At 36.8% G+C, this 19,420-nt stretch overlaps 1 pseudogene; it reads right to left on the bottom strand.

Moving 5' to 3' along the window:
- Positions 1-19,420, bottom strand: part of LOC149533190 (putative beta-1,3-galactosyltransferase 8) — a 56,477-nt pseudogene that overhangs the window by 10,247 nt on the left and 26,810 nt on the right.

Below are 19,420 nucleotides of genomic sequence, written 5' to 3'. Positions count from 1 at the left end.
ATCCTGGAATCTTAAAAGGGACCCTACTAACTACCATTTCTCAAGTGGGCATGAAATTTCAACCAAGGAAATTGTAGTTAGAGGCCCATTTTTGCTGTGTGCACCAAAATGTTGTCTTAAAAACCTAGTTTCACTAAAAATGCAATAACTTGAGTTAGAAAACATGTAGAATGATGAGACTAGAAGCAAAAGAAAGCTGATTTAAAGATATATCTTAAAAATTACCACATCTTGTCTAAAAGCTTGTACATTTTGTGTAGTGTGCAAACAACAATAAAAATGACTTGAAAATTAAATTTCATTCTTTGCAACTTCTTCCAATCTGTATATTAATGCTCTCCATACCTCACAAATGAGATATATATATCTCCTATTGATATTTTAATGGTTAGAACCAATATTTTAATAGTTGTAACCCTTTTCCCTCTAAGTTGCAAATTTGACCAACTTTTACAACTTTTAACAATGCAACTTTGCAAAAAGTGTAATTTTTACATTTTTCACTTGATTCCACTTATAGGACTTGGAAAAGGTTCCAACATACCTAAAACCAACTAAAAAAAACTCAGCCCTAGGATTTCTTGACCAAAAATATTAAAAATTTTGAATTTTCCTAATGAGCAACTTTTGTTTATAAATTGCATAAAGTGCCTTAACCATACAAAATGATGTCTTTCTTTGACAACCATGGACTTCTCATCCAAGAGTTGTTTATTCTAGCCTAAGTAGGTAAAAAAAAAAAGAAAAACAAAGTATAAACCAAGTGCCTTGGTGCTCTGCACCTTGGACATACCCCCAAACATGAATGAAAAGAGAACAATGACCATGGACACAATGAGATTGGTGAAATGCAGCAATAAAACTCTTTGTGTTTGCAAGTTTGCAATAAATGGCATCCAATACTCATACTACCACACCTAGGTCCAATTTGAAGTTTTCATTTATTTAGACGAAGTGCTATAGATAGTCATTTTCACATTGTTTCTGATGTAGAGCTTACAACCTTCTTTCACCAAAAGCTTCCTAAGTGCCCAGTAGCACCCAACCCACTACAAGATGCCAATCAGGCTTACTAGCCTTTATCCAATGCTGACCACTATCTCTCCAAGTGGAATCCACTCTTCTAAAGTCTTTCTCCTTCTCTAGGGCTCTTAGCAAACTTGGGTCAATGATAAGTTTTAGGGACACTAGCCCTCAACTAGGCTAAATAAGGCAAAATGTGAAATCTGGTTTCTAAACTCCAAACATAGGCTAGGATCAACATCACTAGGCTCATACCATAGAGATTCATGCACTTTTAGGATTCCAACACCCCCAAAAGACCAAATTCCCAAAATTAAGCCTAGAAATCCTAGTAGGTCAATTTTTTGTTTTCTATGGCTAACTTCCAAACTTTACAAATGAGGTATCAAACAAATTACCTTTTTAAATACCATTTACTAGTTTCTTGAAGACTCCAAAATATCTTGGGTTGAACCTACTCTAGCATGTCCTAACTCCCACTTGGTTCATAGACCTAATAGGCCTAATTAGGTTGGCTTTCCAAAGAAAGTGTTAGGATATGGGTTCATAGAACCAGCACAACTACATGGAACTCTTCCTCCCCATACCACATCTCCATTTCACCCTTTTCCTAGGTCAGATCAGTTGGTTTGGAAATCTAATCACCACTTCTCCTACAAATCTGGGCTGAACACATAGGGATGTTCAACCTAGGGCCGGCTGGTAAAAATATGAAACCTTCTCCCCCAGGCCTAAAACTCTACCATATCAAAGTACACTCCCCTAACTTGCATCCCTCCAAGTGGCATTAAATTCCAACTGTGGGATTGCAAGTTAGAGGCACATGTTTGACAAAACCCTCGAATTCAGCCCCAAACAAGCAACTTGAACAAAAAGTACAATAATTTGAAAAAATGGAAAGATAAATCCTTCAAACCAAAAGAAAATGAAGCCTAGTTCATCAGTCTATCCAAACATGTCAACTAATCCCTTCTTCCAATCTGTACAGTTTCGTACAACATAGAAAAATAGTGAAAATGGAAGAAAATTAGAGTTTTATTCATGCAAATGTTCACCAGTTCGTACCATCATGTTGTCCTCTCCATGTACAATATATTTAAACATGTCCTCTGTTTCTAGGACCTCTATCCATTTGCCTTGGTGCCTTGCACTAGTTTCCTTCAAGCAAAATGATGTAATCATCCCCTTTCTATTCTAACTGTGACTTGGGGATGGATTATTAAAATGAATCATATGTAATTATGCATACTAATGCAGGGAATAATCAGATGATGTAGATGATTGGTGCAGAGTCTATAGCCTTAATCCACCAAAACCTTCTTAAGTGCCTAGTAGCACCCAACCCACTGCAAGATGCCAAACAAGGTTTCCAGCCTTTATCCAATGCTAACCTCTATCTATTCAAGTGGACTCCACTTCTCCAAGGTCTTACACTCTCCCTAGAGTTCTTAACAAACTTGGGCCAAAATAAGGCTTTAGGGACAGTAGCCCTCAACTAGGCCAAATAGGAAAAATTAGGAAAAATCCTTTCAGGGGTTCAAACAAAGACTTTTTTTTTGTCATACTTAGTCCTATCCCACTGGAATTCATCTAGTTTTATGGTTCCCACACCACCAGTAGACCTATTTCTCAAATCTAGGCCTAGAAATCCTAGTAGGTCTATTTTTAGTTTTCCAAGGTTAACTCCCAAACTCCCCAAACAATGTGGCAAAAAAAATACGTTTTTGGATACCCTTTTCTATATTCTTGAAGATTCCAAAGACTCATGGGCTGATCCTATTCCAACATACCTAAACACCAACTAGGTTCACAATCTTAATAGGCCTAATTAGGCAAGCTTTCCAAGGCAAGTATCAAGAGATGGGGTCATAGAATCAACAAAACCACTTGGGACTCTTCCTCACCATGCTAACAATCCATTTGAACCTTCACTTGGGTCATTACAACAAGTTTGAGAGTTTTACACTAATTTCTCTTCAAAACCAGACTGAACATATGATGATGTTTAGCCTAGGGCCTACAAGCAAAAATAGTAAACCAACTTTTCTATCCCTGAAACTCTAGAATATGTAAGGATACACCCATAACTTGCATCCCACCAAATGGAATCAAGATCCCATAGTTGGATTGCAAGTTAGAGGGCCATAAGTGCAATCTAGTCAATTTACAGGCTAACCTTGACAACCCTCAATAGAATGGCAATATCCTACACAAGTGAATAGATCAAAGCCTCAAACAAAATGAAAATGAAAGATACTTATAATACCTATCCAACTATATCAAATTTTCACATGTGTCAATCTGTACATGTCTGTACAACAACAAAACACAGAAAAAATGGTAGAAAATCAGGTTTTTATTGCTTCAAAAGACATCAAATTTGTACAACCATCACCTACTGAGGCCTGTATAGTCATCTCATACATATATGCTTCCATTAAAATGGTTATAACCACATTTCAAATGGTGGTTGTGATGTACACTTGGTTTTTCAACAAAATTGCAAAGTTGTCAGCATGTTTGCAATTTTGCTTGACAACTTTTGCAATTTTTTGCAATTTTTGACATCTTAACTCTTAGACACCTAAAACTTAACCCAATGACCCTAAGGACCATTATAACCTTCTAAGAAACATAAAAATCTTTTTTTCCTTGAAAAATCACCTATATTGCTCATTTTTTATCCCCTTATTCAATTTGGCACTTTGGCTTATAATGGCACCTAGAGTCCAATTGACCTTACATCTTGGGTCTTATTACATCATTTTGCAACCTTGTTCTTAATTCACAACTAGGATGACACCTATCTATTTTCCTTGGTTCCCTGCACCAATGATCATCCAATTGGACAAGTTTGGAGTGCTTGGGTGTATGAAAATGCATTAAATTTGATGCCATAGGTATAATAGCAAGAGATCTGCCTAAAGGAGGCCATGGTTCTATGTAAAATAGTCAAATTAATTATCATAAATATGGTATAGGATCAACTAATAGGTCCTGAAATTGATTTCTTGGTTAGATTTGAAGAGGCTTTAGTTTTTGGCCTTATTTGGTGAGGGTTTCATAAAAAGCACCTATAGAGAGTTGATGGGTTCAATCCAATTGAATAATCCTCACTTTAGGATCATATTAAGATACTTTACTAGGTTCTATGGTTGGGAGATAATTATTACATATAGTTCCTTTGTAAATGGAGGGGTTTTTATGCCTAAAAAGTGGCCCATAGTGTAACAGTAGATACTTGGTCCAAAACAACTATACCTCATCTTTTGATATGTTATAGAGAAGCTAAATAGGTATCTTAATATTGATTTATTTTCTTGATGTTATGGAAATATGTGGAGAAAAATGCAAGAGGACAACATTTGAGGGCTAATTGGGGCTTGTAGGCCTAATAGGTTGGGATGATTGGTTTACCTTAGAGATAGACTCTTGGTATTTGGTAAATTGGTTATTTGGGGTGTATTCAGGTATTCAAAACCATTATATTACTAAGAAGTCTTTGGATAAGTCATTTACCTAATTTGGGAAACTTAAGCCTTAAGGTTGCATTCATAAACCTTTGGGAAAACACATTGTTCAAAGTATTTTCTCATAGAACTTGGAAGGCCCCATCTTGCTCTGCATCACTTTGCCTACAAGTGTCTATAAAGAAGATATGTAATCATAACCTAAAGACTTGATTGCAAGTGTAGAAGAGATACAATATGTAATTGGGTCCTAGAGCTACATTACAAGTTGTAAATTCAATACATCTTGATATGTAGTCAAATCTCAAATACTTAACTATGATTGTGTTAAGAGGGTGATATGTAATTAGGTCTTTAAGACTAGATTGTAGGGATGAAAGACTTAACCCAATGATATATGAAGATGCATAAAGAGCTTGCAATAAATTCCTAGAGACTTGATTACAATACATGCCTATCAACATAGAAGGATGACTTATTGGTTGGGTCTTAAGGCTTGCCAATCACTTAGGCATGAGAAAACTTGCAATCAAGTTTGTGAGACCCAATTGAATTTTGTTAATGCATGTAACTTATGACTTGTAATTGATGTCAAGGACCTTGAATACATATGATAACTAAGACAAACTATTCACATGTTGAGATTCAAATATCGACCTATACACTAGTAACTATGAGGATAATGCAAGGGCATTCAAAGACATTAAAAAAGGGCCTAAGTGATGTAAGTGTCAGGGTACTAACAAGGTAGATTGGGAGAGTACAACCTAACAAGGTTTGACAACCCAAACAAGGCTCAAGACCCCACAATTTCACCTTGACAACAAATATTGCTTAATACAAGAAACCTCCACTAGACATGGAACCAAGAACTCAGACTCAAGAAATGATGTTCTTACATTAGAATAGGCATATCAACTAGGATTAAAGACCCCAAACTGAGAAAAGGACATAGTTTCTTCATTAACCTTTTGGATTCCTAATTGCCCAAGGAATTAGACTTAGGTTTGCAACTTGTACACTTAGCATGAAAAAAAAAGACTAACATTGAGATTAATTCCTATTTCTAATGTACTATCAGATTCCAAAGTGGAGAGATCCCACTAGCAAGAAAATTGTCAAAACCCGTGGGGACAACATTTAGACACAAGGGCTAATTAGGCCACATTTACAAAGGAGGCACTATTTAAACACGTGCTAAAAACATGAGACAAATTGGAGATGTTGAGGAATGATCCAAATATTCTGATTACCAAGTTACAAACCATAATATGAAGTTTTGAGGCCTTAAAATGATGGGACAACAGGTTTGTATATTGATGCATACAAGGTATATGCATCTAGGGCATCATGTTCCTTCCTTCTCCCTACCTCTTATCACCTAAAACAAAAATCATCTTAAAGTGCATTAAAAATACAAGGATTCCAAAAAATTCCATAATTTTCCTATGGTGGAATCTCACATTATATCTTGATTTTAATCAAAACCCTTGAAACCCTTCAATTTCAGGTTGTCAGCACTAAAATCGGAATAAATTGAGTTTTACAGAATTTGAAGACCTCAAACCAATTGCATTAGAAAGGTTATTCAAATATCTATCCAACCATACCAAGCACAAATACCTAGGAATATGTACATGATTGTACCATATAGAAAAATAGTCCAAAATGCAAAAAACAAGGTTCTTTTTATTGATTTCAATGCTAAAAATGTACATTGTACTTTCAACCCTCCCAAAAGGGATATATAAAGGTCTTCCCCAACTAATCCAACCATATTTGAAAGGTTTTGACCATTGGAGGAAAGATTAGAAGCATTTTCGCTTAGTTATGCAAAAAGTTGCAAAGTTGCATAGCAACTTTTGCACTTTTAATGCATTTTTTACATTTTAGTGCTTAAAAGGAATTTTAACCATTCAAATGAGTCTAGATTGAGCCAACACAACTAATAGACCCTATATTATAAGTATTTTCATTCAAATTACATAAATTGTGCCCTTGTGACCTCATTGAGCAATGAGTTCATAATATACCCAAATTGCTAATGGGCCACACAAAAGGGTTAAAGGTGAACCTAAGGGGTCCAAACATCATTATTTCATCATTCCATGTGAGATTTCTCTTGCACCACTAAGAGACATGAGCCACAATGCAAATGGTTTTTTCTATAGGTTTGTACTTAATTCTTACCAAGCAAAAATCGAGAGCAACATATTGAAAGGTTATGTTAAACAAAAATAATGTTGATGATGACCTTCAATCTACCTTTGAACCTTTTTAAAGAAAGTCAAATCTCAATATACTTAGTTATTTAAGATGAAACAATATGTGCATTGTTCAATTCACTTGCTTCGTATGTTCTTTACTCTTTTCTATGCCCACCTATATAATTCAAACTTCTACTACATGCAAAATACTTTCTAACACTTTGAACTTGTTAAATGGGCTATCCCTTAGCAATTCCATGCTAGGGACCCTTCCCTAAGCTAGAGACTTATCCCTTAATTTTTTGATTGCCCTATGGTAAGGTATGCCTTGAATTTTAGGCCAATTAGTGACTCTTCCAAATACATTGTGACTTCCTACACCCTAGCTATCACACCTAGGTCTAATGACTCTTACTAATGCAAAGCACACAACCTACTTTTGCCACTTGGTTCTTAAACCTCTAAGGGTACCCAAACCCACTTTAGGATGATGTCTTGGTTACCAGCCTTTGCTGAATGATGACCTTTACTTTATCCAAGTGGACTCCACTCTCCTAAGGTCCTTCCCTTTTCCTAGGGCTCTTGGCAAACTTGGATCAAAATATGGCTTTAGGGACACTTGCCCTCAACTAGACCAATTAAGGCAAAACAAGTAAAAAGGTTTCAAGACTTCAAACTTAGACTTGATTCAGAATTTTTAGGACTAAACCACTAGGATTCATGCACTTTCAAGGCCCCAACACCTTCAAAAGATCAATATCCCTAACTTAGGCCTAGAAATCCTAGTAGGTCAAAATTTAGTTTTCCTTGGCAAACTTCCAAACTTTTCGAAGGACAAGGCCAAATTATCACCTTTTCAAATACCTTTTACCTAGTTCTTGAAGACTCAATGAATTCTCAATTATCTTTGGATTAAAATATTACACACATTTAAAAAATGTTAGATTTTAAAGATAGATATCAACTTTAAACAACATATAAAATGGCACTAGCTTTTTATGTAGAATTACCTGTGTCAAACAAAAACAACAAATAAGTTCTACCCAAAAAAAAAACACATGAACTATCTAAAGTAATTATAACATAAAATATACTATTTAGATTAAACCATGAATGATGAGAATGTACCTAGATTGACATGCACGTCATCATCAACTTTAACATAGAAATGAGCATCCCATTTAGTGAGTGTTGTATAGAAGTAGATCGTGGTCTTTGCTAAGAGCTGATGATAGCCTTCAACATGTTCGAGTCTAAGGAATTAATTATGCTTTGTATCTTCTTCTTCAATTGCATGATCCAAAATGCCAACTGGTGTAGCACTGTGCTCAATCACAAACCTTATCACTATCCCCTTCTCCTCCTCCAACTTCTTCAACTTTTCCCTTGCCATTCTCATTTCCCATTTCCCATTTTATTCATGGGCTTCAAACAAGACATAGTAATATTCAAATTTAAAAACTTATAATTGTTACAAGTGTTTTAATTGAGTATAGTTGTTGACCTTGTGGCATCCAAGTGTGTCAGATAGAATCACGTCATTTTCTATTGCTAAAAGAAGTGTTGATTCCCATCAAAACAAATGCTTTTTTGGTAGAAGATTTATTTTCTTTCTCCACTCCATTCATCTTCATTCCACTAGCAACTCTTGCTGCTCCTAATTCCATTTCCATTGAAGATATTTTTTTGTCTAATGACTTGCATCACTCATGCCCCTTCATATTCTTCAAATGAATCTTAAAACCATCCATTACAATACCACTTATCCCAATAGATTCAACTAATTTAAACTTATCATACATTTATATATATCTTAGATGATAACACATCAAAATTCAATCTAGCATTATAAGATGGGTTTTATAAGTCTATAATTCAAAAATAATTTTTTTTTGGAGTTTATTTGAAATAATTATAGATGAAAAAATAAATAAAAGATAAAAGCATGTTAGTCATAATATCATTATTGGTAACAATGTTCCAAATGCAAAGAATTATTTGTTTGAGCTTCTAGCAATGATTAAGTGGCTTACTAAATGACTTGATGAGTCTTGGAAACTTCTCTAATTATATCCTTGCTTTTGCCAATTTCAAGTTTTTGGTTACATGCACACAATGATGAATTTACATCACAAAGCATTCACATTCTAACAATTTTCATGTTCTTTCATTACATTTTGATCTAAACAACAAATTCTAAACTTTCACTTATTCAAATGACTAATTTGAAAATGGGTCCTATTAAAGAATCTAATATAAATTCAAATAATGTATCTAGATTCTAAACAAATCAAAACATAAAATCTGTGAGTTAAACTTATCTCCACTTACACATAATAACAATACCCACCTTGTATATGGACAATCTTGGGGGAGAGGTTGCAACATTGTATTTAGGTGAGGAATAATCCACATTCGGTATGCAAATAACATACCAATGTAGAAACAAGCAAGGTAGAGGAATACAATGAATTTGGAGGGAATGGTAGAAAGGGAAACTCCAACTCCTCGCAACTTCTTTTGATCTTCTAGACACCTAAATCTTTGCCCAAAGACCTCAAGAATTTAAATCTATCTAAAGACCTACAAACTCCTTATTGCATTAAAAATAACTCAAATTCCTCAAATTTGACCTTTGGTTCAATTTGGTATCCTAGCTTATAATGACACCAAGGATCCAATTGACCACTCTTTCTCTCTCTCCCTCTCTCCCTACTCAATCTAATGAACCAAATGGATCTGATCTACATTTTAATGTCTCAAGTATTCCCTCATACTCTAACTCATGAACTTTCCAAAGAATATTATTATGTGGTTTTCTGCCATATTTTATCAAGTGGACATTTGATGTGACAACAAGGTTTGAATAATGAAGAATCTTCCTCTCTGTTTCTCAATCCTCCAATAACCAAAAGTTATGGTTCTTCATAGAATATCATTTAAGCCATGTGCCAGTTACAACCACCACATTGATATGGTGCTCTAAACCTTCACCATCTATAACTAAGTAATCCAATTTTTGTTTGGCTTGGACACAATGACACAAATAATAATCTATCCCTTCTTCATTGTCTTCAGGTGCAATAATAGTAAAAATATGGCCTGCAGTGACAAATGTACAAAATGTGGTCATTAATTCAGAAAATACTTAGGTGAAAGTTATAAAGTTACATATTGAAATTACAAAGATATATAAATATATATATATTATTAGGTTGCACTAGATCAGACAAATCATCAAGGTCAATAGATGAATCCATATCTACCATTTCTAGTGCTTGTGGGGGATGATAGGTGTTAATTGGGTCCAAAACCTGTATATCCCATTTGTCCACCCATTTTGTTGACTTACAATCATCTCGATTTTCCTCTGCACATGGTGGATAATAGCATGTCATTTTTCATATGTGGATACTCCATGCACCTACATTAGAGCTTCTAAAAGAGTGCAACTCACTTGATCCTATTAGTGTGCAACAATACTCATATGGTGCCATGTTAATATTATCTATTAACCAAAAAAATCTATGAACCATAGATTCACCTTCCTTACTTGGACCCATTGTAGCATTACACCACTAGATGATGGATTTTGCATCTATCAATATTGCTCCATCTTTGTACTTTAGTTCTTTACAAGCTAAGGCTCTTTTGATGTATGCCCTTGCACCATCATGCTCTCCCTTTCCATGACCAACCTCTATGAAATTTCACATATATAGAATTCTACACAACTTGTGTATCCTACTCAACCAATAGAACATCCGTGCATTCTTGAATTGAGATGCGCAATTGTCTGACCAAATAATGTGTTGACGATATGTTATGCCAATGATAGCCAAATCTTCATAAAATAGTTGAAAAGAACCATGTACAAACTCTGTAGAATGTGATCAATCATCGCTGATGTAAAAATGGTACTCCCTCAAAATCTTCATGTCATCCTCTATACTTGTAGGTGAATGCATGAATGTTATGTGAAAAAATATGGAAACCTATTGAGAAGTATAATACTTTTCTTGCATCTCATTTTGTGGTTGTAGTGTGTAGTTCTCTGTGAATTCTACAACTGAAACAATGGTATCTAGTGGAAACGTATCCTTGCACAACTTGAATTGAAAATCTAGCCATCGAACTCTATGTGTATGCCTTGCATACTCGTAAATAATCTTTTCACAAAAAATCTTCATGAACTCATACACTGGAATCTTTTCAATGACTAAATCACATCTTTTACCCTATTTCTCATCTTTTAGAGCATATGTCACTATCTTAAATTTTTTGTAATCTACTATTTTATTTCCAATTGCATGTGTACTATCCATATGTTCACAAGTTGATAAAAGTGTCAAAGAACCACAAAATAAGCATGTACCATCTAGGCATGATGTCTTGTAAAATTGTTGGCCATCCCCTATTTCACATAAAATGTTGGATATGAATTCTCTTGAAGATCTTGGTGGCTCATTCATGTCACAATCTTGCAAAACAAACTTAAAATACAAAAACACACATATATGCCTAAAAACATCAAAATGGTTAGAAAATTCAATATGTATCCTACAACAACAAGTTGTGCATGTGTGATTTATCTTCACATAAAAAGGTTTACCCATCTCAAAAAATCTTTGACTTATTCAAATTTGAGGATACATACCAATAAATTTTACAAAAAATTGTGTCTGAGTTGAGTCCAATTTTTTTCTTTTTACATGTGGGTCGCAATTTTGGCTACCAATCCTCCTTCTTACAACATCTCTTTGATTAGGGGAAACATGTGTGTTATTTTTCCAAAAATCTTCGATCAATGATTTCAAAACTTCACTAATTTCTTTATCCTTTCACAGTAGTCTACCGCTAAATGTCTATAACTCATTTTTTGTTGGATCTTACAATCTCTCATGCCTTAGCATGACTCTCCTTAGAGTACCTCTACCAATTTTCAATGTTTCACTTTTCTTTCTCATGAGTCAAGCTTTCTTCATTTGGGTACTTACTATTGTTGATGTAAGTACTCATCTTGTGATATTATTGTCTTTGGTGCGTGATTTAGAACCCACTTTGTCATAAGTACTCATTAGATTCTTTACAATGCTTTTTTCATTTGAATTGTCCATCATTCTTAGGCTGAGAATCTTCATGATAGGCCTAAATTTTAAATTCCTCATCATTTCAACAAATAATTGGCATTGACCTATAATATTTAATTCTTCAAAGAATAATCTCCACATATGATTAACTTTTCTTTGACAAGTACGTTTGCTAATCTTGTCAGGCATTGATTTCAAAATGTTAGTATCAATATCAATCAAATATTTTGTTCTTCTAAAATGAATTCTAGAAGGTGTCATAATCTCTTCTATTCCGTCAACATTTTGAACATCAACATAAGGTTGAGTGTTTTGCATACCTTGAACCAAAGATGATGTACCTTGGCAATAAGCTGCAAAAGATGGAATATCACTACTTGATATGTTGATGTTGTGCTTTCAACATGACATGATGGAGTGTGTACATTGTTGGATCTACAAATTAGTGTCTCTTCAACATGAGAGGATGATATGACTCCAACATTGGAAGATGGTGTAGCTTCACAATTTAATTGTCTTCTTAAGCATAACAGTCCCATTCATTCTCTTTGTCTTTCCAATTCTTCCTCTTTGTTTCTTTGTATTTGTGGTTCTTGTTCCTCTTTGAAAGTCAATTCTTCATTATTGCTTTGCAATTTTCTTTGTTCATGTAGTAGTTTCATTTTATCTCTTTTAATTTCCAAATCTGCCTCCCTGTCTTCCTTTGTTTGAGTTTTTATTTTCTTCTTTGGTATGATGATGATTTCTATATGTCAAATTATTCAAACATCTGAATTACTGACAATTTGTAAATTACAAATCATTCAAATACATATAAAAATTATAATTATTTCAATTAATGCACAATACATATCAAACAACTTGCCAAATTTATAACCATTTCCAAATAACAATTCATTCAAACATAAAAATCTCAATAAATTTATTATATATTAAAAAACATGTCAAATTATAATCAAATTTGTCTCTATATATCAACAAACAAATTTAAAAAGAACTGCACTAACCTTTTCTATAGAAAGAATATTCAAAAAGCCTTCAAATTGTGTATCCAATGATTGAATTTGGTGTTTGCTAGCTTCAAAAAGTCTTCAAATAGTGTTTCTAACTTCCAACAACTCGAAACTCGTGTTTTCTATCAGAGCAACAAAATGCACAATAGAAAAAAAGTAGAATATGGATTAGTAGGGAGCCAAACTTGTTTTATGATCATTTTTTGGTGATTTGACATAGTGCATATGCACTATAGCGTGTACGCACTATAAAGCACGTACACACTATAGTGCATAGGCACTATGTGAGAATAAATCTCTCCCTAGCCCACCATCCCCCATCCCCTACTCTCTCTCTCCTTTCTCATCCCCTACTCTCTCTCACTCTCTCTCCCCTCTCCTACCCTACTCTCTCTCGCTCTCCCTCTCCTACTCCCTCTCCCATCGCCTACTCTCTCTCACTCTCTCTCCCATCCCCTACTCTCTCACTCTCTCTCCTCTCCCATCCCATACTCTCTCTCTACCCTCTCCCATCCCCCACTCTCTCTCTCCCTACTCTCTCTCTTCTCCCATCCCCTACTCTCTCTCCTCTCCCATTCCCTACTCTCACTCTCTCCCTACTCTCTCTCCTCTTCCATTCCCTACTCTCACTCTGTCTCTTCTCCCATCCCCTACTCTCTCTCTCTGTCTCTCTCGTTCTCCCTCTCCTACTCCCTCTCCCACCAGCTACTCTCTCTCCCATCCCCTACTCTCTCTCACTCTCTCTCCTCTCCCATCCCCTACTCTCTCTCGCTTGCTCTCTCCTCTCCCATGCCTACTCTCTATATCTCTCACACACACTCCCATCCCCCCCTCTCTCTCCCTCTCCCCCACCCTCTCCCACCACATACTATCTCTCTCTCACTTTCTTCCTCTCTACTCTCTCTATCTCTCTCTCCTCTCTCTCCCATCCCCTACTCTCTCTCACACTCTCACACTCTCTCCCATCCCCTACTCTCTCCCTTACACACACACTCCCATCCCCCCTCTCTCTCTCCCTCTCCCACTACCTACTCTCTCTCCCCTTTCTCATCCCCTACTCTCTCTCTTTCTCACACACACACACCCATCCCCCTCTCTTTCTCTCTCTCCTCTCCCATCCCCTACTCTCTCTCTCACTCTCCCTCTCCCATTTCCTACTCTCTCTCTCTCTCTCACTCTCACTCTCACTCTCACTCTCTCCCTCTCTACTCTCTCTCTACTGCCCCCTACTCTCTCTCACATTCTCACACTCTCCCCCATCCCCTACTCTCTCCCCCTCTCTCTCTCTCTTACACACATTCCCATCCCCCCTCTCTCTCTCCCTCTCCCACTCCCTCTCCCACCTCCTACTCTCTCTCTCCCATCCCCTACTCTCTTTGGGTACTCTCTCTCTCTCCCCTTCCCCATCCACTACTCTCTCTCTTTCAAACACACGCACACACACACTCCCACTCTCCTCTCCCATCCCCCACTCTCTCTCTCACTTGCACACTCTAATCCTCTCTCTCTCTCTCTCTCTCTTGTTCTCCCTCTCCCACTCCCTCTCCCACTGCCTACTCTCTCTCTCTCCCATCCCCTACTCTCACTCTCTCTCCCATCCCCTACTCTCTTTCTGACACCCCCTACTCTCTCTCTCTCTCTCACTCTCACACTCTCTCCCATCCCCTACTCTCACTCTCTCTCCCATACGATACTCTCTCTACCACCCCTACTCTCTCTCTCTCTCTCTCTCTCATCCCCTACTCTCTCTTACACACACTCCAATCTCCCCCCTCTCTCTCCCTCTCCCACTCTCTCTCCCCCCACATACTCTCTCTCATTCTCTCTCCTATCCCCTATTCTCTCTCTCTCCCCCCTCTCCCATCCCCTACTCTCTCTCTTTGATAGAAATGCACTCCCATCCCCCCTCCTCTCTCTCTCTCTCTCTCCCATCCCCTACTCTCTAGATCTCTCACACACACTCTCATCCCCCCTCTCTCTCTCCCTCTCCAACTCTCTCTCCCACCACCTACTCTCTCTCTCTCTCTCTCTCTCTCTCTCCCTCCCTCTCTACTCTCTCTCCCATTCCCTACTCTCTCTCTACCACCCCTATTCTCTCTCACACTCTCTCTCATGACCTACTCTCTCTTACACACTCCCATCCCCCCTCTCTCCCTCTCCCACTCCCTCTCCCACCACCTACTCTCTCTCTCAAGCACACACACTCTCTCTCTATCCCCTCTCCTATCCCCTACTCTCTCTCTTTCACACACACACACACACACACACATACACACACACACACACATTCCCATCCTCCCCCCCTCTCCCCTCTCCCATCCCCTACTCTCTCTCTCTCTCTCTCACTCCCATCCTCCTCTCTCTCTCTCTCTCTCTCCCCCTCTTCCACTCTGTCTCCCACCACCTACTCTCTCTCTCTCACCCCCTACTCTCAATTTTTCTCTCCCATTCTGTACTCTCTCTCTGCCACCCCTACTCTCTCTGACACTTGTTCTCTCTCCCATTGCCTACTCTCTCTCTCCCCTCTCCCATACCCTACTTTCTCTCTTTGCTACCCCTACTCTCTTTCACACACACTCTCTCCCATGCCCTACTCTCTCTTACACACACTCTCCCATCCTCCTCTCTCTCTCCCTCTCTCACTCCCTCTCCCACTACCTACTCTCTCTCTCTCCCATCCCCTACTCTTAATCTCTCTCTTCCATCTCGTACTCTCTCTCTACCACTCCTACTCTCTCTCACAAACTTCATCTCTCTCTCCCATCCCCTACCCTCAATCTCTCTCTCTCTCCCCCATCCTATACTCTCTCTACCACCCCTACTCTCTCTCACTTCCTCTCTCTCCCATCTCGTACTCTCTCTACCACCCCTACTCTCTCTCTCACTTCCTCTCTCTCCTATCCCATACTCTCTCCCCCTCTCCTATCCCATACTCTCTCTCCCCTCTCCCATCCCCTACTTTCTCTCTCTCTCTTTCTCTTTCTCTCTCTCTCTCTCTCACACACACACACACACACACACACACACACACACACACACACACACACACACACACACACACACACACACATTCATCCCCCCCTCTTCTCTCTCTCTCTCACTCTCACTTTGCCTCTCTCCTTCCCTCTCTATGCACTATTTAGATCTCTATACTATGTACGTACTAAAGCGTGCATGTGCTATTAAGACTTAAATTTAAAAATCTTTAAATAGCATGTGCGTGCTATAGCACGCATGCACTATAGGGTGCATGTGCTATTCAAAGCTTTGCATTCTACCAAGCCTAAGGTTTGGTTTTGCCTTGGGGATCTAACTCAAAGGTTTGCAGACTCTAAACTGGTCTGAGATGTGTTTTGCTGCAAACATACAAAAAATGATTGATTTTTCTTGTGTGCTCTCCTTCAATTTTCCTCATGGTTGAACATCGATAAAACTAGGTTACATGACATTGTAGGTTTCTGTGTTAGCTAGATAACCATATAATTTATTTTTTATCTGAACTATTTCAAGCCTTTCATCTATAATTTCTTTTGAATGTATGCCCATTTTTTGTCAAAATCCAACATGTACTAATTGGGCTATAGATTTTAGTTCATTCATCGAATTTTGCAACAATTTAGTTTTTTAGAAACTAGACTCCATTCTACACACTTTGAAAAAAAGAAGTTTTGATTTTAGATTAGTTTTCAATCATTTCTAGGGGGAGCACATAGATATTTCACATTTTTGGGATGTGTCTAATTAAAAAATTTATTAAAAAATACACATTATAAAACTACCCGAAAAATCTGGGATAAACTACATAGTGTTAGGTAACTTTTGACTAGAGTGATTAAAGAATTTCAAAAAAAAAAGTTAAAATTTTAGGGGGGCCACACTTTGTATTGTGTTATGTTTTTTTGGAATAAACAGTACCACTTTTTGTGGCCCCCTTTTTTAAAGACCTAAAACTAAACCATTTTGAAAAAAAATTGGTAGTTTAGAAACTAGATTCAAAGGACTACTACTTTTGTTTTTATCATATCTTAAAATTTTGAGTGTAACTATCTTCAAATTCTTGTTGAAGTTTAGAAATTGCTAATTTCAGAAAAAAGGTGTCCACTTATACCCCCCTTTTGGCACCATAACTTGGTGCACTTACCCCATGAACCTTCTTGTAATCATCTATCACTTGGTTCTTCTATAAGAGGACAATAATTATATATGAAAACTTCATTGGTCTAAGGTTCATGTGGCAAGTAAGAAAGATTTTGGGTATAGGCTAGACAATTGATGAGGTATGAGGACATGAAGAAATCTTTTTTAATGGTTTGTGCTAATTTAAGTTGGTTCCTTAAGGATCCTTCTATAATCTTGGCCTAATCTAGATACTGCTTCCCATATAAAATGATATCTATGAAATGGTACATCCAATCTTCAAAAAGATACACCTCAGGTGAACCTCTGACTCTATGTAGCATGACTACTAAATAATGTATATGGGATTGCATGTGATCTTTGTTCAAAACCTTAGGAAGCCTTGAACTTCCTTTATAGAAATTTTCCGTCCAATGTTGAGCTATAATTGAGCAATTTTTCTCAAAATTTTGGATGAACCCAGCAAGGGATTGAGTGGGGGTAAACTCAACAAAGTTTTCATGTGGGATTTTGAGTATAGAGGCAATAATGTCTTGGTTAACTAAAAGTAGGATGCTTTCATTATTCCTCCTAATACAACAAGACCTAATGTCATAATGATTACCACATTCTTGAGCTAGTTCAAGGATGATTATAGCCTAAGGAAAATTTGCAGCTTGTAGTATCCTACTATCCATGATTTTACCTATATATTCAACTTCTATGTTTGACTATATTTTCTGGTAAACCCCATTTATATTGACCCCCACTAGGTTTGTATCAATTAGCAAAGGACCCTTGCAATCCATACTATAAAAACTTCAAAAAAAAATTTAGAGATGACTTCATTTCTTAATTCAAGCAATAGAACCACATAATTCAACGAACCTCAAATGGAAAATTTGTCGAGAATTGAAACTTCAACTAAAAAGGTATGGGAAAATTACCTTTAACCTATAGTAGTGACTCTGTTGAACTTCTTGAATTAACTATTCTATGTTTCTCCATAGTTAATTTTTTACTAGACTTACCATCTAGAATGAGTCCAATTTAGAGAAACTTAAAGGTAATTAATGTGAGTGCAGGGATACTAACTAGATTTTGTCCACCTTATAGGATGGTATGATGAGGTTCAATGTAGTAACTATCATGAATAGACATCTTTTCATCTCTTCATCATTTAAATGTTATAATTGGCTCAACACATGCCCAAATTTCTCTATTTTGTGGGCCTCGATCTATGCAAGCTCTACATTTAATGATTTTAGAACACACAAAACTCCATCATAATTACCTTTCTTTTCTCAGGGACTAGTGCACCAAATATTTCTTCGCTCATGTCATCTAGATACACTTAGATCCATCTTCAAATTCATGATATCATGTCCTTTTATTGTGACGTCTATAGGTGTGAAGTCCTACCTTTATTTTTCCAAGTTATTTTTAAAATGTCAATCTTGTTGAACCGATTAAAACTTGGTACAAAATGGTTCAACATGTACAAAATGGTTTGAGGAGTTCAAACTCACAAAGTTCAATAGCTCATACCCCACTAAGATAGAAGGATCATGACTTGGCAAAGAACAAAGTGAAGACTATAACTAGAAAATTCTTTCATAAACACTAAAATTGATAGGATTGGATTGAGGGTGAGATCAAAGCCAATGGTTCCAAGAGAAATGGGAACCAAAAAAAAAAGGTGACTATCCCAACGAAAACAAGAAATAACATTGGCTCTAACTTGGGACTGGGTTTTACAAAACACAGAGAACTTGGGACTCTAGTTGACACAAGGAAGACTAGGGTAAAAGAAAAAAAAAGACAGGGTGAAACACAAGAAAGCAAAAAAAAGAAATGAAAAGCAAGGAAACAAAAAAAGAAAGTATGTGAAAGAAAGACAACATATTTAATAAGATCTTGCAAAGTTTGAGATCTTGTCTGTTATAAGCAAATGGTAAGATCTCTCCATCCAGATATGCCAAATTGAATGCATTGATACCAATTTTTTCTTGTATCACAAAAGGCCCCTTCTAAAGAGACTCAAGTTTTCCATGAGCTCCTCTGTCCTCCCTACGCTTGTCCCATTGTGATACTTCATCATTTTTCATGAACTTCCTTGGTTTAGTTTTCTTTTTGAATATATGTTTAACCCTCATTTGATGTTCTCTAATATGATTAGTTAACTTGTCCCTTTCTTCCTCCAATTTAGTCAAGTATATAATTATTTTCTCTAATTTGCTTTGGAAATGTTCATATTTGATCACTGACTATAATTTTGTTGATGCTATGTCCAAAGGTAAAGACACATGAACACTTATATTGTATACTATCTCAAACAATGTCATCCCTAATTCCCTTTTTGGGGTAGTCCTATTAGACCAAAGTGCTTCAAAGAGTTTCTTGTGCCAATCCTTAGCATTTTCACTTACTAGCTTCTTCATAATAGATATCGTGTTCTTATTGCTTCATTCCACATTTCTATTCCCTTGAGGAGAATAATA

The sequence above is a fragment of the Cupressus sempervirens genome, chromosome 10 (assembly GCF_028749045.1).
Source record: "Cupressus sempervirens isolate cs-2001-9-10 chromosome 10, ASM2874904v1, whole genome shotgun sequence".
Lineage (NCBI taxonomy): Eukaryota > Viridiplantae > Streptophyta > Pinopsida > Cupressales > Cupressaceae > Cupressus > Cupressus sempervirens.
The sequence above is the reverse complement of the archived record's forward strand: the minus strand, read 5'-3'. Positions and strand labels throughout refer to the sequence as shown.